Raw genomic sequence first — 27,680 nt, forward strand, 5'->3', positions numbered from 1 at the left:
TTGCCTTGTTTCTGATCTTAGAAAGCATGCAATTTCTCACCATTCAGTATGATGTAAATTGTAGGGGTTTTGTAGATGCCATTTCTTAGGTTAAGGAATTTCCATTCTGTTCCTAGTTTGCTTTGAGTTTTTATCATAAATGAGTATTTAATTTTATCAAATGCTTTCTCTGCATCTACTAAGATAATTATATGGCTTGCCTTGCACTCCTGGCATGAACCACTCATTGTTGTGATATGTTAGATACATATGTGTGTGTGTGATTTCTTTCTTGTATATTTTTATATAAATATGTAAAATAGACATATTTATACATATAACTAATATTTTAATGAAGATTTTTGTGTCATGTTCATGAAGGACATAGGTCTTCAGTTTTATTTTTATGGCATGCCACTTTCTGGTTTTGGTATTTGGGTAATACTGCCTAATAAAATGGGTTGGGAAGTACTCCCTCTTTTTTTTTTCTGAAAGAAGTTATAGTTTCTGAAATGTTGGCATGGGTATGGAGAAACTGGAACTCTCTTGAACTGTTTATGGGAATGTAATACTGAACCACCTCTGTGGAAAATAGTTTGGTGGTTCCTCAATAAGTTAAACATAGAATTATCATATGACTCATTACTTCCACTTCTAGGTATAGATGCAGAGGAGTTGAAAGTAAGTGTTCAAACAAAAGCTTGTACATAAACATTCAAAGAAGCACTATTCAGGAGTTCCCATTATGGCTCAGCAGGTTATGAAACTGACTAGAATCCATGAGGATGCGGGTTCAATTCCTGGCCTCGCTCAGTGGGTTAATGATTGGGCATTGCCATGAGCTGTGGTGTAGGTCGCGGGTATGAGGGGAGGAGTTATTGTATAGTCAAGACCCATATCCCTGGGTGGACAACCCACAAATGGGAGAATAATTACAGAAGTTCTCCCCAAGGAGTGAGAGGTCTGAGCCCCACGTTGAGCTTGCCAGCCCTGGGGTCCTACACCAGGAAGACGAGCCCCCACATCATTCAGCTTTGAAGACCAGCAGGGCTTTCTTTCAAGAGAGCCAGAGAGCTATGGGAAATAGAGACTCCACTATTAAAGGATGTACACAAAGTCTCACACACTCCGGGACCCAGGGGAGAAGCAGTCTAACTTGAAAGGAGCCTGAGGCAGACCTATTTGCTGATCTTAAGAGAGCTTCCTGGAGAGGCAGGAGACAACTTCAGCTCATGCTGGGGATATAAACACAGGTGGCAGCCATTTGGGGGAACTTGTTCTAGCACATGGACACTGGTGCTGGCAAGCGCCACTTTGGAAATTTCCCTCTAGATTATTAGCCTTGGGACCCATCCCCACCCCTGCCCACCAGCCTATAGGCACTAGTACTGGGATGCCTCAGCAAGCAACTAGGCAGGTGGGGACACAGCCCCACCCAACAGCAAGCAGACTGCCTTAAAGACCCCTGAGCCCACAGCCACCCCTGGACACAACCCTGTCCACCAGATCTGACCCCACACCAGTATACAGGCACTAGAACTGGGACCCCCCCAGAACTCTGCAGCCAGGAACCCCAAGACTCAGCTCTACCCACCACTAGGCTAGATCCAGCCGTGAAACCAGCCTCACTCACAGGTATGCAGGCACTAGTCCCAGGACAGAGTTTTACCCACTGGTGGGCAGACACCAGCCCCAGGACAATTGCAGCTCTAGAAACTACCTTGCCTTGTGAGGACACAAAAAATACACTAGCAGGCTAGCACCAGCCTCAGGACCCTCAGGCCCCAGCAATGCCACCGGTGGGCCAACTTCAGCACTGGGATACCTTGGGCCCTTCAGGCAGTGGCTCTGGGATCCAATCCCTCCCCCTGCAGGCTCACACCAGCTTTGAGATGCTGCCCCCCCCCCCCCAGGGCCCTGCAGCCAAAGAGGCCAGGATTGGCTCCAGCTACCAATGAGCTGGCATTAGCCATGGGATCCACTGGGTCCTGATCCCCCACCACCAGTAGGCTGACACCAGCTCCGAGATATCCTGGATTCCTCAGCCAGCTATCCTGATATCCAGGCCACTCACCAGTGGGCCAGCCCCAACTTTGGGACACCCCAGAACTCGCAGCCAGCCATGTCAGGAACTGGCCCCACCTGCCAGCAGACTGACACTAGATCCAGGAACTCTAGCCCCACAACCATCCACCCTAGAACTCATCTCTGCCTACCAGTGAACCAGCACTAACCCCAGGACTTCTAAACACTAAACAGTAAAGATAGTCATTAAATCTCAAGGGAAAAGAGCAAAAGGAGAAAGGAACAAAAAAAAATTCCAAAAACAACTACCAAAATGGCAATGTTCCATCATGGCACAGCAGAAATGAATCCGACTAGGAACTATGAGGTTGTGGGTCCAATCTCTGGCCTCGCTCAGTGGGTTAAGGATCTGGTGTTGCCGTGAACTGTGGTGTAGGTCACAGACATGGCTCGGATCTGGCGTTGCTGTGGCTGTGGTGTAGGCCGGAAGCTGTAGCTCTGATTCAGTCCCTAGCCTGGGAACCTCCATGTGCGGCAGGTGTGGCCCTAAATAGACAAAAGACAAAAAAAAATTTAAGGTAGTAAGTACATACCTATCAATAATTACTTTAAATGTAAATGGAGTTCCTGTTGTGGTGCAGTAGAAATGAATCTTGACTAGTAACCACGAGGTTGTGAGTTTGATCCCTGGTCTCACTCAGTGGGTTAAGGATCCGGCGTTGCTGTGAGCTGTGGTATAGGTTGCAGATGAGTCTCAGATCCTGCATTGCCGTGGCTGTGGCATAGGCTGGCGGCTATAGCTCCGATTCAACCTCTAGCCTGGGAACCTCCATATGCCATGGGTGTGGCCCTAAAAAGAAAAAAAAAAAGTAAATGGATTAAATGTTCTAATCAAAAGACATAGAATGGAAGAATGGATAAAAAAATAAGGCTCATATATATATACTGCCTACATGAGACTCACTTCAGATCTAAAGACACACACTGAAATTGAGGGGAATTGAAAAAGGTATTCCATTCAAATGGAAATTAAAAGAAAGCCAGGGTAGCAATACTTATGCCAGACAAAATAGATTTAAAACAGAGACTCTTAACAAGAGAAAAGAAAGCCATTACATAATGATCAAAGAATCACCCAAAGAAGAAGATATAACAATTATATATGCACCCAACATAGGAGCACCTAGATGCATAAAGCAAAATATTAACAGACAAAAGGGGGGAACTTGACAATTACACAGTAATTGTAGGGGAGTTAAACACCCCACTTATATCAAGGGACAGATCATCCAGACGGAAAATCAATAAGGAAACACCAGCTTTAAAAAACACATTAGGCCAAAAAAAAAAAAAAAAAACCGTATTAGGCCAAATGGACTTTATATATATATATATATATACACACACACACACACATAGAACATTCCACCCAAAAGCAGCAGAACACACATTCTTTCCAAGTGCATGTGGAACATTCTCCAGGATAGATCACATGCACAAAACAAGTCTCAGTAAATTTAAGAAAATTAAAAACATTCTAAATATCTTTTCCAACTACAAGGCTATGAGACTAGAAATTAACTACAAAGAAAAAAAACTGCAAAAAAACACAAATACCTGGAGGCTAAACAATATGCTACTAAACCACCAATGGGTCACTGAAGAAATAAAAAAAATACCTGGAAACAAAAAAAATGGAAAACACAATGATCCAAAAATGTATGGATCACAGCAAAAGCAGTTCTAAGAGGGAAGTTTATAGCGATACAAGCCCACCTCAGGAAATAAGAAAAATCTCAAATAAACAACATAACATTACACCTAAAGGAACTAGAAAAAGAAGAACAAACAAAATAAAGGTTAGTAGAAGGAAAGAAATCATAAAGATCAAAGCAGAAATAAATGAAATAGAGATTTTAAAAATAGAAAAGATCAATGAAACTAAGAGCTGATTCTTTGAAAAGATAAACAAAATCAATAAACTTTTAGCCAGACTCATCAAGAAGAAAAGAGACTCGGGTCCAAATTAATAAGTTATGAATGTGAACAGACTGGAGTTCCCGTCGTGGTGCAGCGGAAATGAATCCAACTAGGAACCATGAGGTTGTGGGTTCAATCCCTGGCCTCACTCAGTGGGTTAAGGATCCAGTACTGCCATGAGCTGTGGTGTAGCTCATAGATTCGGCTTCGATCTGGCATTGCTGTGGCTGTGGTATAGGCTGGCAGCTGTAGCTCCGATTGGACCCCTAGCTTGGGAACCTCTGTGTGCTGCAAGTGAAGCCCTAAAAAGCAAAAAAAGAGTGAACAGACCAATTACCAGTAATGAAACTGAATCAGTTATTTTAATTTTTTATTATTTAATGAAATTTTTTATATTTATAGGTGTACAACAATCATCACAACCAAATTTTACAGTATTTCCATCCCAAACCTTCAATGCATTCCCCCAACACCCAACCTGTCTCATTTGGGAACCATAAGTTTTTCAAAGTCTGAGTCAGTATCTGTTCTGCAAAGAAGTTCAGTCTGTCCTTTTTTCAGATTCCACATGTAAGTGATAGCATTTGATGTTTGTGTCTCATTGTCTGACTGACTTCACTTAGCATGATAATTTCTAGGTCCATCCATGTTGCTAAAAATGCCATTATTTCTTCCTTTTAATGGCTAAGTAATATTCCATTGTGTGTATGTACCACATCTTCTTTATCCACTCCTCTGTTGATGGACATTTAGTTTGTTTCCATGTCTTGGCTATTGCAAATAGTGCTGCAATGAACATTGGAGTACCTGTGTCTTTTTGAGTCATGGTTTTCTCTGGATAGATGCCCAAGAGTGGGATTGCTGGATCAAATGGTAATTCTATTGTCAATTTTCTGAGGGATCTCTGTACTCTTTTCCACAGTGGTTGCATCAATTTACAATCCCACCAACAGTGTAATAGGGTTCCTCTTTCTCCACACCCTCTCCAGCACTTACTGTTTGTAGACTTTTTGATGATAGCCGTTCTGGCCTGTGTAAGGTAACCTCACAGTGGTTTTGATTTGCATTTCTCAATGAGTGATGTTGAACATCTTTTCATATGTTTTTTGGCCATCTGTATGTCTTCTTTGGAGAATCGTCTGTTTAGATCTTCTGCCCATTTTTTGATGGGGTGGTTTGTTTTTCTGGTATTGAGCTGCAGAAGGTGTTTATAAATTTTGGAGATTAATCCCTTGTCAGTCGATCCATTTGCAAATATTTTCTCCCATTCTCTGGGTTGTCATTTTGTTTTGTTTAGGGTTTCCTTTGCTGTGCAAAAACTTTTAAGTTTAATTAAGTCCCATTTGTTTATTTTTGTTTTTATTGTCATTACTCTAAGAGGTGGATCTGAGAAGGTGTTGCTGTTGTTTTATGTCAGAATGTTTAGCCTATGTTTTCCTCTAAGAGTTTTATAGTATCTGGTCTTATATCTATGTCTTTAATCCATTTTGTTTATTTTTGTGTATGGTGTTAGGAAGTGTTCTAATTTCATTCTTTTACATTCTTATACAGACCAATTACCAGTAATGAAACTGAATCAGTAATTTATTTTATTTTTTTAACTTGTATTGGAATATAGTGTCTTAAAAAGTTGTATAAATTTCAGGCATATAGCAAAGTAAATCAGTTATACATATATATGTATCCATTCATTCTCAGATTCTTCTCCCGTATAAGTTACCACACAGTAGTGAGTAAATTTCCAGAGTAGGTCCCCATTACTCATCTATTCTATATTATAGTAGTGTGTATATAATCAATTCCAACTCCCTAATTTATCCTTCCCCCTCAACCGTTCCCCTTTGGTAAACATTAAGTTTGGTTTTGAATCTTTAAGTCTGTTTCTGTTTTGTCAGTTCTACTGTATCATATGAGATCACTAATATGTGGAATCTAATTGAATCAGTTGTTTTAAAAAGCTCCCAACAAACAAAAATCCAGTATCAAATGGCTTCACAGGTGAATTCTACCAAACATTTAGAGAGGCGCTAACAACTATCTAACAACTAACGTTCTCAAACTACTCAAAAAATTTAAAAGGAAGGAATGCTTCAAAACTCATTCTACACAGCCAAGCATCACTTTGATACCAAAACCAAAGATACCACAAAAAAAGAAAATTACAGGTAAGTATCATTGATGAACATAGCTGTAAAAATCCTCAACAAAATACTAGCAAGCTGAATCCAACAATACATTGAAAGGATCATACACCATGATCAAGTGGGATTTATCTAAGGGATGCAAGGATGGTTAAATATTTGCAAGTCAATCAGTGTAATACACCACATTACAAACTGAAGAATAAAAATCCAATGACCATCTCAATAGATGCAGAAAAAGCTTCTGACAAAATTCAACATCCATTTATGATAAAAAAAAAAAACTCTCAACGAAGTGGGTAGAGAGGGAGCACACCTCAGTAAAGGCCATGTATGACAAATCCACAGCCAACATCATACTCAATAGTGAAACACTGAAAGCATTTCCTCTGAGATTAAGAATAAAACAAGGACACTCACTCTCGCCAGTTTTATTCAACATAGTATTGGAAGTCCTAGACACAGCAGTGAGGCTGTCTCACATATACACAACTTACCCCAAAAAAGGCTTATTATATAGGTGCAGCCTCTAGTTCTTTTGATTTAGATCTACTTGATGGTCTCTATTATTAAAATTGTTAATGCTTGGCATTGGACCACTCTTGTCAAATGGTGCAAAACTTACAATACTGTTTGACAATCCCATAGGGGTTATTTTGACCAAAGACAGATCACTGGTGGCCCCTGATGGAACTGTATTAGATTTGTGACATAAATGCCTACTGACTATTAATTGCAAATTGCAGAGGATCTGTTATCTTGATAAACTAATGCCTGCCTTCATAATAGCCCCTGATATCACCTAGGGCCTCTTTAAGGCCATTAAGTTTCCTTTTCAGAGAAAGAAGTCTTTAGATAATTTGTTCAATAGTGAGAGAGACTGGACCTTGATTTGAGTTCAAAAGCCTTAACTACTTCTTAAGAGAAATCTTGGACTGCCTTCTTTGGTTGCCAAGTCTCTTCTTTGAATGCTTTGTAAGAGGCCAGAAAAATAATGAAATCCTACATGCTGCCATTTAAAGAATAGCAGAAAAACTAGACAAGGTCATTAAGGCCATAGAACTCCTTGCAGAAGAGGTTCGTGAAACAAGACAAGCAGTGGGTTGAGCATATAGCCACTCTAATCTAGATATAACATTGGCCTCTCAAGGTGGAAGAATGTTGTACCTATATTCCAATAGGGTCTCTGGGATTACTAAAAATATCAGAGAAATGAACAATCAATATACTTGGTAGTTTTGCTAGTGTACCAATATCTGCTTCTGCATACTCTTCAGATTAAGAATGGGATCTTCTCTTTCCCTTTAACTTGGATAAACTTGGCTCTTGGTTTATGACTGTACTACACATTCTTGCTATAATCATTCTCCTAGTGTTTGTGCTACAGTGTTCAAATGTGGGACCTCCAGAGTCCTAAATGCTACTGTGCAGCCACTGTCCTTTCTGATGATGCAGCACTAAGGTGCTACTGAAGGAATGTGAAGAATGGACATCTGTCCAACTACAGATTGTGTTCTTCAAATCATCTTTAGATCAATGGAATCCGGACAATGATGAAGATGTGAACTTCGCAGAATAATGTTCTATGGTTGACCTCACCTGCCCTTGGCTAAAGGGGGGAGTGAAAGAGTAAAAACTTCTCTGGGACACAAAGAGTGAAAATCAGCTCAGAATGAGAAAGAAAAAGGCAGCCCTGCTGTTAATCAGGCTGTGTGACAGGCACAAAGACAACTGCAAGTTAACAGGAAATATTGTTTCTCCCAAAGTCATAAAGCAGCTGTAAAATGCCATAAAAACATACTTTTTCTGTTACCATTTTCTTATCGATAATGACCCCCAGATGCACTTTTCTGTTTCCATCTATTTCCAACTGCTGTGCTATTCCTGCCATTACATACGTAGGCTTGCACCCCGTCCCGATCCTGCATGTTCTCTATGCTTCATTCCCACCTAGGATTCCACCTGTGCCTCCCGCCTCTCCGTCTCCATTGGAAATGCACTGAGCCCCGACCCCATGCAAGGCATGCTCCTCAGAGGCTCCGTACACAACCCCCTCCATTGGCCCGTTTCTTTTCCTCCCAGCTCTACTCGCATGCTAGAGTTCTCCGCAATCCCATCTAATTTTGTAAAGACCTTCTCCCCACTGGTCAGTCTGTTTTCCCTCAGGCTCGCTCCATCCCTGGAGGAGTAATAAAGATGGTGCTCAGGTATTCTGAGGCGTGGGAGTCTCAGGGGTGAATCCATTCGCTGGACTAGGAAGGCTAAACTTGGGCCCCCTGCTCGGGTCCAATTAACCGGCACCGGGTACGTTCACTCCGGCAAAAGTTACCTCTGAGCATTCTTTGGCGTGGGCGGGCCGGGCGGGGCGTTTACGTAATGGGCGGGGCGTTTACGTAATGGGCGGGGCATAAGGGACTTCATTCGTAGAGGCCTGGGCTGTGGGGTAGTTCTTATAGTGGGCGGGGCGTGTGGGCCGGTCTACGTGGGGCGGGGCGTACGTAGCCCCGCCCACCACGGCTTCTTTTGGCACGTTATAGGTGGACTAGAATCCAGCCTTAACTTGGGCTTTCTTGTGGGTGTGTCTTTCGGGGAGAGGGCTGCTTCGCAGGTGAGTTGGCGGCGGCGGTGGCAGCGTTACCTAGGCTTTAGAAGTTCAAGCTTTGGACAGACCCAACGTTTGTGACCTGTGTAAGTTTGAGCACTTTGTCCATATCCTCTCCGTGCCTCAGTTTCTTCGTTTGACGACATGGGGGTGAAAATGTGCCCGTGACTGGTGCAGAGCGTTTGGAGCTAGGCTGTGAGCGGACTAAAGAGGAGGGATGAGTTTTCTAAGGTGAGAAAAGGGCATCCTGATTAGGGAGTGAAAGACACGTGCTAACAGCAATAACAACCGTTAGTATTCTGCCCTTCTGTGCTGGCACTGTGCTAAGCGCTTTACTTCTTTCAGCTCATCTTCTTGTCCTGACAAGGTACCAGGTGGGTACTACCATCAACCTCATTTTATCATTCCAAGCAGGGCGGTGCTTGAAACACTTTCAGGTGCTGGGCCTCTCTGCTGACTGCTGCCCCGTCCTGTGTCCACAGCCTCCTGCTTGTGAGTCGTCTGTCCTCCAAGTCCCCCCGGGATGGTGGGGGTGACCTAACAGCATTAGACCCATCTTGACGCTGTGGCACTTCTTGCTGCAGTTGTGAACGTGGTGACCTGGCTATGGGGACTGCACAAGAACAAGCCCCACATGAATTACAAGGTCAGCCGGACCTGGTGATACTACCATGATACCTAAGGCCACAGTAAATAGGCCCCTCTCAGGCTGGATTCAGACCAGAGCAGGGTCTGGACGCCGAATATTTACATGAGTTATTTCATTTGGGGACCTCTCCTGAACCCAGAAAATAGGGGCATTGAGCACTTCCTCTAACACGATGGCACTTATTCCATTTCTTTATTTCCCATCCCTAAACCTTCATAACAGTATTAATAGTGATTTCTCCTCAATTATCTGGGATGCACAGAGCAGCACCAGACTCCCTCCAAATCTGTACACTTCATTTTCTTGACTTTCAGCTAAAACTTCCAAAATACTATTAACAATGTCTTCTGGGCGTCTAAACCAGGCCTTTGACCCCAGGTTTCTGTTATCACTATCAGGTCACCCTGAGGCACCTCAGATCCACACTGAGCCCCCAGTATACCAATTATCACCTTATGTGCCCTTCAGGAATTCCACTCGGCCAAGAGGCTGATTTTCACTGGTCTCCTCAGCTGGAACTCTGCCTACTCCTTCGGCTGCTTTCCAGAAACCTACTGTGCTCTCGTGACAGCTCCTCTCTAGTCCTTTTGTGCACGTGGTGAGTTTATACATTAAAACAAATGTGTGTTTACAGCTGATATTTTTGTGTCTTAGGAAAAACCTGACTTAAATGCTTATGGTCAGTCCACCCCATTTAATTGGAAGAGTCACACTGTGTTCTCATGCTTTAAAAATCTCCTCTGAATTTAAGTCTGTTCTCTTTCTCAGTCCTGATTCTGTTTATCTTAATCAGATTGGAGTGGCCTATAGATCCTTTTCTTTTTTTAGGGGTGTTTATGTATCAAATATATATTTTTAGAAAATATCTTTTACTTTCATTCACCTTTTTCCTATTTAAAATCATTTTGTTGTTCTGTTTATAGCTTCCTTTATTTTTGGCTGTGCCTGCAGCATACAGAAGTTTCTGAGTGAGGGATGGAACCTGCACCGTAGCAGTGACAATGCCGGGTCCTTAATCACTAGGCCACCAGGGAACTCCTATTTATAGCCTCTTGAGGAGGACACTTAGCTAATATGTTATTAATGTTCCCAGTATATTTGTTTAAGATTATAAATTTTCCTCTGTATATCTTCCTTTAAGGTGCAGCCCATAGTTGTTTTTTTTTTAATAAACTTATTCATCAAAATCGAACATTTTGTCCAGGAAATCATACACATCTGATGCATACAGCTTAATGAATTTTGAAAATGAGTGCAGTCTTGTAACCACCCCTGAGATCAAGAAGTTAAACATTCCCAGTGACCCAGGAGTGCCTTTTCTAACTCCCCGTGGTGTGTACCTGTACTGCTTTGGAAATGTGAAGAGGCACTTTCAATTGTCACAAGACTGGGCAGGACTAAAGTCATTCATCAGGTGGAGGTGGGGAGATGAAACATCCTGCAGGATGTGGGATAGATCTGCCCAACACAGAACTGTCCTGCCCAAGATGCCACCAGCTCTCCCCGTGACAAACGTGGGAGCAGACAAACTCATCCTTGTTCCCCAATCTGCCTTGGCCCCAGTCTGTGACCTGTTAGCTCACTCACACCCCCCATGCCAGTCGCCTCTCATTCCCAGGTATTTGCAGTTACCTGCCACATTTATCTAGCACCTGTGCCCTGTCCCTCCTGATGTGTCCACCTGGAAATGCCTTTTCCAGATCAGCCTGAAAGACAGTGCTCCTTTCAAAACTTACAGCCTTTCCACAGCTTTGCAGCATTTAGATGTCTGAGCTACCTGGGATATTAGGAAATGTGTATCCTGCATTTCTGTATCCCCAAACACCCAGGAAAACCCCAGGGACATAAAAGGAGTTCAAAAAAGGTTTGTTAGGAGTTCCCTAGTGGCCTGGCTGTTAAGGATCTGGCATTGTCACTGCTGTGACTCAGGTTTGATCTCTGTCCTGGGAACTAACACATGCTGTGGGCACAGCCAAAAAGACACAAACAAAAGGTTTGTTATATGGATGCTCAATAGTACAGTATTCATTATATAATTTTTTTAATTAGGATGCTTTTATTTAATACAGTGAGTAACTTACCAGGAAGATCTGTTGTACTTTTTTGTTCCTTGTGATTTGGACACAAATCACAAATGCATAGCATGATGAATTTCACAAAGCGAAGACATCTATGTAACCACCATTTGTTTTAAGGAACAGTAGCGCATGACCAGTGCCAAAGCCCTCCCACCAAAGACCACCAGGGACACACCTGTGGTTAAACAAATGCGATTTATTATTCACTGCAGTGAGGGGGGAATGCACATGGAGCAGGGTCTCAGGAGAAAAGACTTACAGGAGCATTCCCACTGTGGCTCAGCGGTAACAAATCTGACTAGTATGCATAGGGACGCAGGTTCAACCCCTGGCCCTGCTCAGTGGGTTAAGGATCCGGCCTTGCTGTGAGCTGCGGTGTAGGTTGCAGACACAGCTTGGATCTGGCATGGCTGTGGTGCAGGCCAGTGGCTACAGCTCCAATTCGACTCCTAGTCTGGGAACTTCCACGTGCCATGACTGTGGCCATAAAAAGCGAAAGGAAGGAAGGAAGGAAAAAGAAAAGACTTGCAGGATGTGGGTCTGTTAGGTGACTTGGGGGAGAATTAACGAAGAAAGACTTTGCTCTGGGATGGATGCTGCCAGGAAGCTGGGGTATCTGAAAACTTATCTGTACGGTGGGAGGAAGAAGACAGACTAAAACTGTAATTTGTAAAGAAGCGGCAGTCTTTTCATGTCAGCTAGGAAAGGCGGGTGTTTAATGATTCGTGTGGCTTGGACAATGTTCCTGTTTTCATGGGTAGTCAGACATGAGTACAGACTTTGTCTTGATCCATCAGTCACAGAGTGATTTCATTTGATGTTTTTCTTCTGTGAAATTGTTCTGGCTCAACAAGGAAACACCGAAGCCCAGCTGTGAGTATCCAGCCAGCTCTCATGTGTCAGGAGTTGCTCCTTTACCACCAGCTCCTCCCGGTAACTACCCCTACTCGCAAAGCTAATTGCCATCCCAGCTTCGCTCAAGCTACATTAGTTTTGTCTGTGTTTGAACTTTAGTTAAATGGGATCACGTGGTATGTGCTCTTTTGGTCAGCCTTCTAGCCATCATTATCTTTATGAGATTCACTTGCATTGCTGCAGCTCCTTGTAATTCACTCTTTTTCATCACTTTCTGGCATTCCGTTCTCTAGATGTACCACAGATCCTTTATTCATTCTACAGCTGATCCACCTTTTTCAAAAAAAAAGAAATTTTTTTTTTGGCTGGGAGTTCCCGTTGTGGCACAGCGGAAATGAATCCAACTAGGAACCATGAGGTTGCTGGTTTGATCCCTGGCCTCACTCAATGGGTTAAGGCTCTGGTGTTGCCGTGAGCTGTGGTGTAGGTTGCAGACGAGGCTTGGATCCTGCGTTGCCTGTGGCTGTGGCATAGGCTAGCAGTTACAGCTCTGATTCGACCCCTAGCCTGGGAACTTCCATTTGCCATGGGGTATGGCCCTAAAAAGCAAAAAAAAAAAAAAGGTTTTTTTGGCTGTTATCAATTATCAGTAAAGCTGATCTGGACATTCCAATACATGCTATTTAGTGCACACATGTACACATTTCTGTGTGGTATATACATAGAAGCTGAATGGCTGGACCATATGGTAGATGTATTGTTAGGTTTTGAAGCAGCTATTTTCCAAAGTGGCTGTACAGTTTTACATCCCCTCTAGCAGAGCAAGAGAGTTCTGCTGTCCCACACCCTCACCAACACTTGGCACCCTCCCTTTCTATGACTCCATCTTTGAGATTTTTTTTTTAACCATGTGCCCTGAGTCTCTTTTCCATTGTTTTAGGTCTTTGTAATTCAGTCATATTTTTTCTATTGTCTTCTGGTTCACTAATCCATGCTTCACCTGTTTCCAATCTGCTACTAAAACTCTATTGAGTTCTTACTTTCACTTACTATAATTTTTAGCTATAGACCGTCTGTGTGTGGGGTTTTTTTTTTTTTTTTCATAGAATGCCTGGTGACATTCTTCATTTTACCATATCTTAACTTGAATATATTAATTTCTTGGTATTTTAAAGTCAGTGTCTAATAAGTCCAAAATTGTGGTCTATTGAAGGTTGGTGTCTATTGTGTTTTTTCTCTTGGTAAAGCTTCTTGATATGCATGGTAATTTTTCAGTGAATGCTGGAAATTATATATGAGAAATTTTAGAGGCTTTTGAAATTGATATCTTCCTCCATAGAGGATTCACTCTATCCTCAGGCAAGCAACCAAAATAGGGGCATATCACCTTAACCAGTCAGAAGCTGAACTGTTCAAGGCTGACTTGCAGTGTTTGTGAGACTCAGGCAGCCTCTAGATTGGCTCTAGTTCCAGGATAGAGGCCTCCAGGGATCCCAGCTGTAAACCTGGGTGTTTAATCTTGTGGGTATGTTTTCCTTGGTGCATTCCTCTTTAAAAGACCATATTTTTAAAAATGGAGTTCCCTTCGTGGCTTAGCAGTTAACGATCCTGACTAGGATCCACGAGGATGTGGGTTTGATCCCTGGCCTCGCTCAGTGTGTTAAGGATCTGGTGTTGCTGTGGCTGTGGCATAGGCTGGCAGCTACAGCTCTGATTCGACCCCTAGCCTAGGAACTTCCATATCCTGCAGAGGTAGCCCTAAAAAGGAAAAAAAAAAGACCATACTTAGCCAAGTGCCGCAATGTCATAGTGAAGGTACACAGTATGTGGCTGGTACCCAAAAGCATCAGGGAGTGAGATTTTTCTGGTCAATAGAATATTTTACTTAATAAAATTATTGGATATTGTGTGGCATAGAGAATCATAAAATACACCTCACACGGGATCTGTCTGGCATATGTAGTCATGCCTGAAATTATAAAATCATATATGACTATGGAGATCGAGTTCATTGTTCTTCAAAACGAAGTGCACTCGGGAATCGGTTACCATCCGATGCTCTTTATTTTCAACAGTGCTCATTGCGCTTATCACATAGATACACAGAGATGTTAGTTGATGGTTTTGTGTTACAGGAGCTTTTACTATAACAGTTTTCACTATGTTCCCTTTTCCATTGACAGACACAAACATGCTAAATGAATATCAAAAGGAAGTAGCACTAATAGACACCTAACTCATTGCTTAAAATGTAGTGGGTCCTCAGCAAATGTTGGCTCCCTACCCTTCTGATTACTATTACAACTAAGTGTTAATCCAGGCAAATGTCTCAAAGGTCAGCAGAGCACCATCTATGTGATGGTGGATGAGGATGCATAGGGCTGTCTTTTGGTGACTAGGCTGAATTTGGGTTGGGTTGTGTGCAGCAGACCCTGTGGAGCCATTAGAGGTTTCTGAGCAGTTGAGGGATGGGCCCAAAGCTTCGCCTTAGAAATCTGGAGTCGTTCGTGGGAGCTGGCAGGGCCAGGAGTCTGGAGCAGCACTGTGCGGAGGGCAATCAGGGTGATGGAGGCAGAAGTCATAACTGGCAGCAACATGGATGGACTAGACTCTCATACTAAGTGAAGTAAGTCAGAAAGAGAAAGAGAAATACCATGTTACATCACTTGTATCTGGAATCTAATATACGGCACAAATGAACCTTTCCACATTAAAGAAACTCATGGACTTGGAGAACAGACTCGTGGTTGCCGAGGGGGAGGGAATGGAATGGACTGGGAGTTTGGGGTTAGTAGATGCAAACTATTGCATTTGGAATGGATAAGCAATGAGATCCTGCTGTATAGCACAGGGAACTATATCTAGTCACTTGTGATGGAACATGATGGAGGATAGTGTGAGAGAAAGAGTGTGTGTGTGTTTGTGTGTGTGAGAGAGAGAGAGAGACTGGGTCACTTTGCTATACAGTAGAAAACTGACAGAACACAATCAATTATAATGGAAAAAATAAAAATCATTAAAAAAGAAGTCATAACTGGGAGGATGGACTTGAGGGCAGAGGCGCAGGCAGAGTGGATGGGTCCCGGCCACTGATTGACTGGTGGGGAAAGGGAGGGTGCAGTTCAAGACTGAGTATGGGGGCCTGAGAAAGTGATGGCACCTAAGATAATGAGCTCAGGCTTCAGTTATGCTGCATTTCATGTTCCCTTGAGTCCCTCAAGCTGGAGAGCTTGGTTCAAAGTCATCCGCAAAGAGGCGATGTGAACACAGACAACAGAGGCGAACCAACACACAGGTGCCCAGAGAGAAGAGCAGCATTCTTGCCATTCTTCTCGTCCCTGCTGCCTCTCAGGAGCTGGCCACTGGGTCATTTGGTGTCTATTTCCCACATCCTGCTCTCTGCTCACACTCACACACTCACACATTATAAATATGCTCATTATAGCAGAACTCGGTGTCCCCCAGCGCTGTCCACTCTGCTCTGTGAGCCACAGTTTTACTACGGTTCTCGGGAGGCCTGGGGTGGCCACCCTTTGAGTTCTTTTTGCTTGTGAGATGTGTGTGCCTACGAGATGGGCCAGGAATGGGGACAATTGCAGAGTTACCTGGATTATCCCATCCTTTATTTCAAAAACTGTTTTTAACATCGTGGTTGTGGCATGGAGTACCCCAAGGAGGGGAAGGTACATTTTGGAAGACTGAGTCAGGACCATTTGTTCAACCGCCCCTCCACACCAAGGAATTATCCTCCCTGAGTTCGATAAACCCTGAAGGCTCTGGTGTGTGACATATTAAAGGAGGTAAATTCCTTCACAGACTAATGGAAAGAAATCAACTCCTCCTTACAAATGGATATTTCAGATTTTATTCTGTCTGTTCTAGAGGGCAGTGGTTACTAGGGTCTAATGTATGGAGAAAATCTTATTTCTTTTTTTTTTTTTTTTTGTCTTTTTAGGGCTGCACCCACGGCATATGGAGGTTCCCAGGCTAGGAGTCAAACCGGAGCTGTAGCTGCCGGTCTACACCACAGCCACAGCCACATGGTGTCCGAGCCGTGTCTGCGACCTACGCCACAGCTCACAGCAATGCCAAGTCCTTAACCCACTGAGCAAGGACAGGGATTGAACCAGCATCCTCATGGGTGGTAGTCAGCTTTGTTAATTGCTGAGCCACGATGGGAACTCCAGAAGTTCGTATTTCACTGAAAATTTTTATACTGCAAATAAAGTTTCTAGTGTAATTTAGGCTTAACAGGGATAGATCAAAAGCAAGGGCATGCCATCAGTACCGTATACACAGAGAGAGATGGCCTTGGTTTGTGGGAGGAAACCTGGTGTAGTCAAAAATGATTTCTTGGGCGTTCCCTTTGTGGCTCAGCGGTTAATGAACCTGACTAGGATCCATGAGGCTGCGGGTTCCATCCCTGGCCTCATTCAGTGGATTAAGGATCCAGCATTGCTGTGATCTGTGGTGTAGGTTGCAGATGCAGCTCAGATCTCACATTGCTGGGGCTGTGGTGTAGGCCTGCAGCTGCAGCTCCGATGGGACCCCTAGCCTGGGAACCTCCATATGCCGCAGGTGTGGCCCTACAAAGCAAAAGAAAAGAAAAAGAAAAGATTTCTGGAGTGTTTATTATATGCCAGAGACTTTTCTATGTGCTCAAGATATAGCTGTGAACAAAGCCGATAAACCCCCCTGCTCTCACTGACTTTATTTTCTACTGGGGGTGGGAGGGGGTGGAAAGAGGCATACAATAAACAACAGAAACAAATACTTAGTATACTCAAGGGTGGTTCTCATTATGAACAAATCTATAGCAGGGAGGGGGCAGAGAGAAGGTGTGTGAGGGGGGGTCCTCGTAAGTGGTGGGGGTCTCAACAGAAAGAGACATTTGAGCAAACACCTGAGGGAGATGAGGGAATGAGTCAGGCAGGTACCTGGAGGAAAAGGATTTCCGTCGGGGGGACAGCAACTGCAAAGGCACTGACATGAGAGTTTATCTGGCGATTCCCAGGCAACGTGGCTGGAGCAGATGCCCATGTAGTACAGAATGTGGAGAGATGAAGCCAGGCTCTTCTAGAAACACGGGCCCTATTTTATTCGCACACATCATGCAAACATACACCTGCACATTGACATGGAGCCTTGAAGAGTTTCTGAAAGGCACACCACAGTTGCTTGCTTACCGTTTTAGGCTGGTTCACTAGAAGCAAATTCTTCTTCGGGTGATCTGAGGAGGGAGAGCTCTGAGGGAAATGGGCACAGGGGTGAGGAAAGCAGGATGGGTCCCAGGAAGAAGCCTAGCAGGTGTGTGGTTTGAGTAGAAGGGTGGCCTCAGCCTGATCCCACAGGGAGCTCTAAAGCATGGAGGATGCCAGAGAGTTGGTCTGACTTAAGGCAGGGGGGCCAGTCCTTGGGAACGCGCTATTAGTCAGTCATTGTCCGTGGGTTACCCCCACCCTTGGGATGGGGCTCTTTGAGGGGTAAGACATGTGGGGCCGGATGACTTCTGTTGACCAAGGCAATTCTCTGAAGGAAGGACAGCGTGAACCCTTAGCAGTTAACACTAGCCCTGGAGGAGGGGCAATGCACTGGCCCATAAAGGGACCCACCAGCGTCTACCCCAGTCATACAAAGAAATATGAGAAGGGGCAAGATTTTTTAACTACACACTAGAACTTTTCAAAGTACGCAACCAACAACCCTTCGTGTGTTCAGTGCCTGTTTTGTCTCACACTAATGTACAGACCCATGTCCCGAAAAGTGGGCTCCCTGTCATTGGGTTGGAGTCTTAGGTTGCCTGCTCTCCCTGACGTGCCCCCGGCATCCTGATGAGGGCCCAGGCCAGAGCGACAGCACCCCCTTCTGGTTCTGCCCTTGTTCACCCAGGCCAGTCTGGTTCTCAGCTGGAAAAGGGCAATTCCTATAGGAGGCTACTCTGCCACATAAGAGTCACTGAAGCTGCCGCTTCAGAGAACCCATCATTCTCAGTGCTGGTGTGGTAAACAGGGCCAGAGGGACCCAGAAGAGCCTCTGCCCACAGTTACTTCCTTTCTGTGCTCTGGGCAGAGTCACTGCAGCAGATGTTATTGGTCCATTGGAGGAAGGACGGTGGTCACAGTCAAGGAGGTGGGTCCCTGGGGGAAGATCCTTCTACGGGACTCTTTCCAAGACCCTGTGACTCTCTCTGATTTTACCTGCCATCCTCACAGGGGAGCTGTGTGCATTAAATGACAGGAAGCATGTAAGTCCTATGGCTCTGTGTCTGCACCTATTGACTGAGTGATAGACACTGGTGGTTCTTATTCCAAGTTGTTTAAGAATAATAGGCAAGCCATTGATCAGTGCTCTGAGAATAGGTGAATCCATCATATCTCACAGGGGAGACAAGGTAAAAATAATCCCAATGATTTCAAGCAGAATATGACTAGTACCTGATAGATGGAGATGAGCCTCATGATGTGGAGCTCAGGCTGTGTGATGTTGAACTGGTTCTTAGAGAACGAGCAGGATTCAGTAGACTGACTTCAGAGACCAGGAGATTCTAGGAAGGAGGCTTGACATAGACAAGGGTGAGGAGTTGTGAAAGTGTGGGCTGTGCTTGCACAAGGGATGCTCATCTAAGATGAGCCATAGTGTAGCTCCTGTCGTGGCTCAGCGGGTTAAGGACCTGACGTTGTCTCTGTGAGGATGTGTGTTCAATCCCTGGCCTTGCTCAGTGGGTTAAGGATCTGGCATTGCCGTGAGCTGTGGTGTGGTTTGCAGATGGCAGCTCAGATCCTGCATTGCTATGGCTTTGGTGTAGGCCTCAGCTGTAGCTCCGATTCAACCCCTAGCCTGGGAGCTTCCATATGCCACAGGTTCTGCCCTAAAAAGAAAAAAAAATAATAAAACAATATGATCCATGAAACTTAAGACAGGAAGCCCCAGGTGAGGCCCCTTCATAGGCGTGAGAATCTTACTTAGAATATATCAGAGAGTCATTGAAGGGAGGTGCACATGTCACTGTCCTAACTTGTTAAGGATCACAGAAATCATAGATAAGGTATGGAAAGGGCCCAGAGAAATAAGCCAGAGTGACTGGAAATCTTTGAGGTCCAGGTAGGCACTTTCCTTCCTCTTCCACACATTCAGAAATGAAAATCTCTGGCCACCTGTGGTGTGCTGGGATTATGCTAAGTGCAGAGAGTCAGCCTGGCCTAAAATGAATTTTAGGTGTTCCCCTGTGGCTCAACATGTTAAGGACCCGGTGTTGTCATTGCTGTGGCTTGGGTAGCTGCTGTGGTGTGGGTTCGATCCCTGGCTGGGGAACTGCCACATGCTGTGGGTACAGCCAAAAAAAAACTTCAGTTTATTCTGTAGGATCTTAAAATCCTAATGTGGGAGTTCCCATTGTGGCTCAGCGGTAACAGACCTAACTAGTATCCATGAGGATGTGGGTTCAATCCTTGGCCTCACTCGGTGAGTTAAGGATCCAGCGCTGCCATGAGCTGTGGTGGAGGTCACAGATGCATCTCACATCCTGAGTTGCTGTGGGTGTAGTGTAGGCTGACAGCCGTAGCTCTGATTTGACCCCTAGCCTGGGAACTTCCATATACTGTGGGTGTAGCCCTAAAAAAAAAAAAAAAATAATAAAACTAATGTGGAATAATGTGAGAAAAAATGGGTATATATATATGTATGACCGGGTCACTTTGCTATACAGCAGAAAATGACAGAACATTGTAAATCAATTATGATTTTATATATTTTTTTCAAAAAAGCCCTAATGTGAAAGACACCCTCATCACCAAATGAGTTTAATTCAAGGAAGCACCAAGAAGATAAAAATCTGCTCTGGTCAAGAGGGCCATGTGGCCTGAGGCTGCTAGCCCTGGAACAGGGGAGGAGTGAGGGTGGAGGTGGAACTCTTGTAATGAAGAGACCTCAGATGCTTTGGTTCAGACTGCCATGGTCCTGGTGCAGGTCAGAAGAAGAATTTCCGGGCTCATAGCAAGGTGAAGAGAAGGAAGAGTTTATTAAGAAATGCTGCTAGTGCAGTGGGATGCCTTCCTGGTGGTCAGGGAAGGCCAACCCCAATGGAAATTGGCTGCTTCTCATATCCAGAGAGTAAGGGAAAGGGCAGTGCGGCTTTACTGATTAGACAGGGGTCTGAAACTCTCCTCATGCCTGATAAGGGTCTGCTTGAGTAAGCCATCCCTTTACCAAGAAAAGGAGAGCTTTCTAGGACAGGTTACTTCTTTATCAGGAGAGAGCCAGGCCTTTTGGGAGCATCGGCTTCAGGGTTTGTGTTTGAGCTAATATGCTGCGGCTTGAGTTCCACACAAACGAGCTAGAGGTCCCTGTTCCCTCCCATAAGAGTCCAGGGTGGGTGGTGAGCCCTCTGTGGATGGAGGGTATCTGGGCAGCACTGCCCTCCTCTGTGGCATTGTGAGACTGGGCCATGGCCCATCTGGGTCCCAGGGCAAAGTTCCCACTGGCAGAGACTGGGCTCCTGGCACATGGGGAAACTGTGTCAAAGAAGGCACTCTTTTGCACTGCAGCCTCTCAACTCCCTAGGGCCAGAGGGGACCCCTCACGCCCAGCACAGGACCCAGTGCTTGGCTCAAAAGTGCTGAGCACACCCAGACGCTGCTCAGGGTGGGGACCTGAGGAAGTGGGGGCTCACAGCAGCTGAGAAGGGGGATGCAAGAAGGGGAAACTCCACCAGAATCTGGAGAAGCTAATTCCACTGCAGACAGACAGGAAGGGCTGAGAGCACACTCTTCTGACAGGGATTGGGCAGAAGAGGTTTCATGGACCATGAGGGGGCAGGGGAAAGCAGCAGGGCTGGATGACCCCTCAGAGAATAGGCCCTAAGAGGCCCTCTGAGTTCCAGGAGCAGGAGAAAGTGCCCCTTCACCCTCATCAGCAGAGACATTTGACAGTGACAAGGAGGCCAACAGCTGGCCTGCTGCTGGGGACTGCCGGGGTTCTCCCAGAGGAACCCTGAGCACATCCCATTCCCCGCCCCCAGCCCCCAGCCCCCAGCTATTCTGGAGGTTGTTAGAGACTCTGGAGTCTGCCTTCCCATGAAAAGGAAACCAGATGTGATGGACAGGGGGTCTCAGAGTGTGGTCAGGGCACTGGCCTTTTTGTTTGGTCAGGATGGAGGGAGGAGGCGAGGAGAGGAAGTGCCCAGGGTCATTGTCAAGTTCTGAGTGAGGGTGCTTAGGGACCTGTGCTCCGTGTCACACAAAGAAAAGGGAGATGTCTCAATGCTTCAGGCCTCTGGGAAACAAGGAACTGCTTTCTAGTGCCCTTGATGGATTTTGTTGCAGTGGCCTGCAGGCCGGGAGGTAGCAGGTAGCCCGCTCTCAACTGCGACAGACTCATCTTGAGAATAATGACAAGCTGCTTTGTCCTCTGGACAAGACTACGGAGAGGGTGAAGGAAGACAAGGTGGCTCAGAGTGTGGGGACGAGGGACCAATATGGTGCCCGGGTGAGGAAATAGTCTTCAATAAAGTGACCCTAACCAGACAGATTAGAAAGATTCCATAGGAGTTCCCATCATGGCACAGTGGTTAACGAATCCGACTAGGAACCATGAGGTTGCAGGTTCAATCCCTGGCCTCTCTCAGTGGGTTGGGGATCCGGCATTGCCGTGAGCTGTGGTGTAGGTTGCAGATGCGGCTCGGATCCCACGTTGCTGTGGCTCTGGCGTAGGCCGGTGGCTACAGCTCCGATTCAACCCCTGGCTTGGGAACCTCCATAAGCCATGGGAGCGGCCCTAGAAAAGGCAAAAAGACAAAAAAAAAAAAAAAAAAAAAAAAAAAAAAAAGAAAGATTCCATAAATATGATTGGTCGAAAATCCTCCTCAAATTCCTAATGATCCCACACCCCCCCTCCCAGGGACCAGTTAATTTTTTAAACCTTTTATTTAGACATCATTTCCAACTGAGAGAGAATTTCCATGAGTAACACAGAGAATCCCCTTCAACCAGATCCAACAATTGTTCATGTTTTGCCATATTTGCTTTATGATTCTCCCTCCCTCTCTCCCTCCATCCTCTATATATATACACATTACTACACATACAGACATTATTTTGTTCTGACCTACTTTAGGGGAAGTTGCAGACATGATGCCTCCATGCCCCTCAATACTTTGTGTGAATTTCCCAAGGACAAGTACATTCTCCTACATAACCACTGTCTTAGTCAGCTCGGGCCACCATAGCAGAATACCACAGACTGGGTGACTTAAGCAATAGAAACGTATCCTCTCCCAGTTTTGGAGACTGGAAGTCTGGCTGATTCCATTTGTGACAAGAGCTCCTTTCCTGGCTTATAAATGGCTGTCTTCTCACTGTGTCCTCGCATGCCCTTTCCTGGGTGGATGCACACAGAGAATGAGAGTTCAAGAGTGCTCACTGATATTAGTGTAAGGATGCTCATCCTATCCGATCAGGGCTGCACCCTTATGATGTCATCGAACCTTAATTACTTCCTCAGAGGTCCCATCTCCAAATATAGCCACACTGAGGGGTTAGAGCTTCAACACGTGAATTGGGTGAGAGACACATTCAGTCCATAACGACCACCAATATGGTGCAGTAGTTATTTGGGGTGCCTGTTGTGGCTCAGCAGTAATGAACCCAACTAGCATCCATGACATGAGGGTGTAGGTTCGGTCCCTGGCCTCGCTCAGTGGGTTAAGGATCTGACATTGCCGTGAGCTGTGGTGTGGGTTGCAGATGCTGCTCAGATCCTGCATTGCTGCGGCTGTGGTGTGGGCCAGCAGCTGCCACTCCAATTCAACCTCTAGCCTGGGAACTTCCATATGCTGTGGGTATGGCCCTAAAAAGAAGGAATGGAATGGGGTGGAAAGGAAAGGAAATATCAATACCCCCATAGTATTATCTCATTTGTTTTCACCAGTTCCAGTCCTGGATCCAATCTAAGATCACATGTTGGATTAGCCACCATGTCTCTCTTTTTTTTTTTTTTTTGTCTTTTTGCTATTTCTTGGGCCGCTCCTTCGGCATATGGAGGTTCCCAGGCTAGGGGTCAAATCAGAGCTGTAGCCACCGGCCTACACCAGAGCCACAGCAACGCGGGATCCGAGCCGCGTCTGCAACCTACACCACAGCTCACGGCAACGCCGGATCGTTAACCCACTGAGCAAGGGCAGGGACCGAACCCGCAACCTCATGGTTCCTAGTCGGATTCATTAACCACTGCGCCATGACGGGAACTCCCACCATGTCTCTTTTCTATTCCCTTAATCAGGAACAGTTCTTCAAATCTTTCCTTGATTGTTATGGGCTGAAATCCATCCCTTCAAAATTCACCCCCGGGAACCTCAGAAGTGACCTTATTGGAGATGTTGTCTTGAAAGAGGAATTAAGATGAAATGAGGTCCTACGGGCAGGGCCTCATTTGGTACAACTGGTACCCTTGTGGGAAGATGAAATTTGGACACAGACATGTGCACACATGGAAGAAAGACCACGTGGAGACACAGGGAGAAGGTGGCCATCTACAGGCCAGAGGGAGAAGCAGAAGAATGAAAGCAACCCTGCCGACCCCTTGATCTCAGACTTTCCTCTGGACTCCCTGCTTATTATCATATTGTAGGAAAAATGATCCTGGGTATTTATAATCCTTACAACCATCCCACATCAGTGGGTGTGATTGCTCTTCCCTTCTTGCAAGTTGGGAAATCGAGTCATGGCGAGACCTAGGGATGAGGTGTCCAAGTTTCCACATATTGCAAGCATCTGAGGTGGGATTCACGTGGGTGACTCTAGCTCCAAAGGCAGACCTAGCAGGCCATTGTGAGGCACCCACTTGCCCAATGACCCCACCCATCTCGCTTTCAGCCCCAGGGTTCTAGGTGGAGGGTGATGACAGAAGTGGACAGATCCATGAATACCGTACCCCTGAGTCAGATGGCTCAGCCCCAAGCATGCAAGGACCCCCTAGGACAAGAGGTGGGAGTGGGTCCATCACTGCGGTGTGAGGTGCAGCTTCTGCCCCTCCCGGCCTTGGAAATGGGCTTGTCACTGAGACCCTCCTGGCCCGGGCCTGAGGAATGATGGAGAAACAGGAGGGCAGACTGAGCGGAACCAGCCTGAGCATTGACGAGGATGGGAGCACGGTGAGGTATGGAATTAAATGAGATCACAGAGGGCTGCCTGGCATGGCAGCAAGGATGGGAGGGGAGGACGCTGACGGGGACCTGCCAGAGCTATGTGCATGGCCTACTGGGAACATGCCTGGCAGGGGGGCAGGTGGGCATAGGGATGTAGAGACTGGACACGGAGGTGGGGTCAAAGGCAGGAGTGAAATCTTTAGTTTATTCAGGGTGAGGCCATGATATCTAGCCCTAAACGTGTCACTGTGTCTGTGTCCTTTGGACCAGTGTTCCCAACCCCAGCGCTATTGGCATCTGGGTCTGGATCAGTCTTTGCTGTGGGGATGACCTGTGCATTACAGGATATTAGTCATCGTATCTCTCTTTCCCTGTCTATCTGTCTGTCTTTCTATCTACCTACCTACCTCTCTCGCTATCTATCTGTGTCATCTGCCTGTCTTTTTTGGCTGTGCCCATGGCATGTGGAAGTTCCTGGGCCAGGGATCAAACCCGCACCACAGTAGCAACCCGAGCTGCTGCAGTGACCACACCAGATCCTTAACCTGCTGAGCCCAGGGAACTCTATTTCTAATCTCTCTCTCCCTCTCTCTCTAGAATCTCCACATCCCCGACTAGATATAGTACCATCCCACTGAGTTGTGACAACCAAAATGTCTCCAGGCATTGCCAAATGTCCAGTGGCCTGAGGGGGTGAAACTGTCCCCAGCTGAGAACTGCTGAGCTATAGGAACTCCGCGTGTTTCATGTGGCCCAGTGTAGGAGTCAGCAAGCTTTTTCTGTGGAGTGCTGGCGAGTAGATATTTTATGCTTTATGGGCCACGTATGATCTCTGTCACAACTTCTCAATTCTGCTGATGTAGTGGAAAGGCAGCTCTTAGAACATTTGTAAAGTGATGGGCCTGGCTGTGTTCTAATAAAACTTTATTTATGGGAACTAAAATTTGAATTTCATAAAATTTTCACATGTCAAAAAAATCTTCTTTTGATATCTTTTCCAATCACTAAAAATTAGCATTCTTAGCTCACAGGCTTCACAAAAACAGGTGGTGGGGCTGGATTTGGTTTAAGGACCATACATAGTCCGTGGACCCTGGTCTAGCAAAATAGGATTCCTCTTTTTCACCTATGCTACCCAGGTTCCATTTTCCACATGGGAATGTACAGGAGCTTTCATAGAATATTTTGTGAAGGCAGCTTGCTTTCTTTAAAAAAAAAAAATTGTGGGAGTTCCCATTGTAGCTGAGTGGTTAACAAATCCGACCAGGAACCATGAGGTTGCAGGTTTGATCCCTGGCCTTGCTCAGTGGGTTAAGGATCTGGCGTTGCCGTGAGCTGTGGTGTGGTTGCAGACGTGGCTCAGATCCTGTGTTGCTGTGGCTCTGGTGTAGGCCAGCGGCTACAGCTCCAATCGGACCCCTAGCCTGGGAACCTCCATATGCCGCAGGAGCAGCCCTAGAAATGGCAAAAAGACAAAAAAAATTATGTTCAACATTCACGACATAACAGAAATTCCTGGTCCAGGGATTTAATCTGAGTCACAGCTATCACCTATGCAGCAGCTGCAGCAGTGCCAGATCCATTAACCCACTGCACTGGGCCAGGGATCAAAACTGCACCTCCACTGTGACTCAAGCCACTGCAGTCAGATCCTTAACCCAGTGCAACACAGCGGGAACTCTGAAAGCAGCTTTCTAAAATCTCCCTTTGCCTGCTCCCTCTCTTCGGGTCCCAGTCAATAACACAGGGTGAAGTAGAGATTGAACACAGACTGACATCCTAAATTCTCTGACTTCATAGAGAAACTGTGGGTCACAAGAAGCTTTCATGCAAATACATGATTTTCAATTAATTTCTTTAACTTTCTAAAAAAAAAAAAAATCAAACCTACCGAAAAATACAATATAACCTTTATCCACATTCACTTTTTTTTTTGGTTTTTTTTTTGCTTTTTAGGGCCGCATCTGCAGCATTGGGAAGTTCCCAGGCCAGGAGTCGAATTGGAGCTACAGCTGCCAGCCTATACGCCACAACCACAGCAACACAGGATCTGAGCTGCGTCTGCAACCTACACCACAGCTCACGGCAACGCCGCCTCCTTAACCCACTGAGCGAGGCCAGGGATCCAACCCGCATCCTCATAGATACTACCTAGGTTTGTAACCTGCTGAGCCACAATGGGAACGCCCTCGCATTCACCAATTTTTGATTCTGCCCCATTTGCTTTTTCTCTCTTCATCTCAATCTGATTTTTTTAAAACTTTTGGAGAATGAGTTGCAGACACTGTGACCCTTCATCCTTAGAAACTTCACTGTGAATCTCTTTGGAATGAGACCTTCACTCTCATGACCAGAGTGCAGTTTTGAAAAGTCAAAGAAAAAATGTAACCCTGTATTGAAGTTGCAATTTACATACCATACAATTCGCCTGTTGTAAGTGTACAGTTCAATGAAGGTTGGTAAATTTGTGCAGCCATCACCAGTTTAAGAACACTTCTACCCTACCAGCAAGTTCCCTTGTACTAGTTCGCAGTCTTTATGATGGCCCCAGATCCAGGCCTCCATTGATCTATTCATTTTCTGCCTCTATAGATTTACCTTTGCTGGAAATTTCACATAAACGTAATCATACAATATTTATATATACAATTGACCCTTGAACAACGCAGGGTTGAACTGTGTGGATTCACGTATGTACAGATTTTTTTTCGACAGTAAATACTGTAACCAGCATCAAATGCTTTCACTGACATGTGGAATCTGAAAAAAGGACAGACTGAACTTCTTTGCAGAACGGATGCTGACTTGACTCACAGACATTGAAAAACTTATGGTCTCTAGAGGAGACAGTTTGGAGGGTGGGGGGATGTGCTTGGGTTGTGGGATGGAAATCCTGTGAAATTGGATTGTGACGATCATTATACAACTACAGAGGTGATAAATTCATTTGAGTAATTAAAAAAAAGAAAAAAATACAAATGGGAAAATTCAATGCAAAAAAAAAAAACAAAACAATAAATAGTGTAATGATTACAAGATCCCACAGTTGGTTGAATCCAAATATGCAGAACCAAGGAGAATGAGGAATCATGGACGTGAATAGCTATTAGTTATGCTCAGATTTTCAACCGTATGGACAGTGGGTTCCCCTAATCCCCCTGCATTGTTCAAGGGTCAACTGTATGTATACTCTTTTGAGTCTGGCTTCTTTTCACTCAGCAGAATTTTTTTT

At 45.2% G+C, this 27,680-nt stretch overlaps 1 long non-coding RNA gene across 2 annotated transcripts; it reads left to right on the forward strand.

Annotated features, from left to right (window-relative positions):
* The first annotated feature begins 8,687 nt into the window (after window positions 1–8,687).
* On the forward strand, window positions 8,688–27,467 carry LOC106508228 (uncharacterized). Of its 2 annotated transcripts, none has more exons than XR_014835336.1 (4): window positions 8,688–8,813; window positions 9,845–9,974; window positions 23,584–25,725; window positions 26,565–27,467. It is a non-coding gene; the product is annotated as an uncharacterized LOC106508228 (long non-coding RNA). The 2 variants fall into 2 exon arrangements; XR_002340752.2 differs by lacking the exon at window positions 26,565–27,467 and adding an exon at window positions 9,210–9,373 and having other exon boundaries at window positions 23,584–25,391.
* Window positions 27,468–27,680: the final 213 nt, after the last annotated feature.

The sequence above is a fragment of the Sus scrofa genome, chromosome X (genome assembly GCF_054392235.1).
Source record: "Sus scrofa isolate SSC_HxYL_T2T_F1_AM1 chromosome X, Sscrofa_HxYL_maternal_Yorkshire_Landrace_v2.0, whole genome shotgun sequence".
In the NCBI taxonomy this organism is placed as follows: Eukaryota; Metazoa; Chordata; class Mammalia; order Artiodactyla; family Suidae; genus Sus; species Sus scrofa.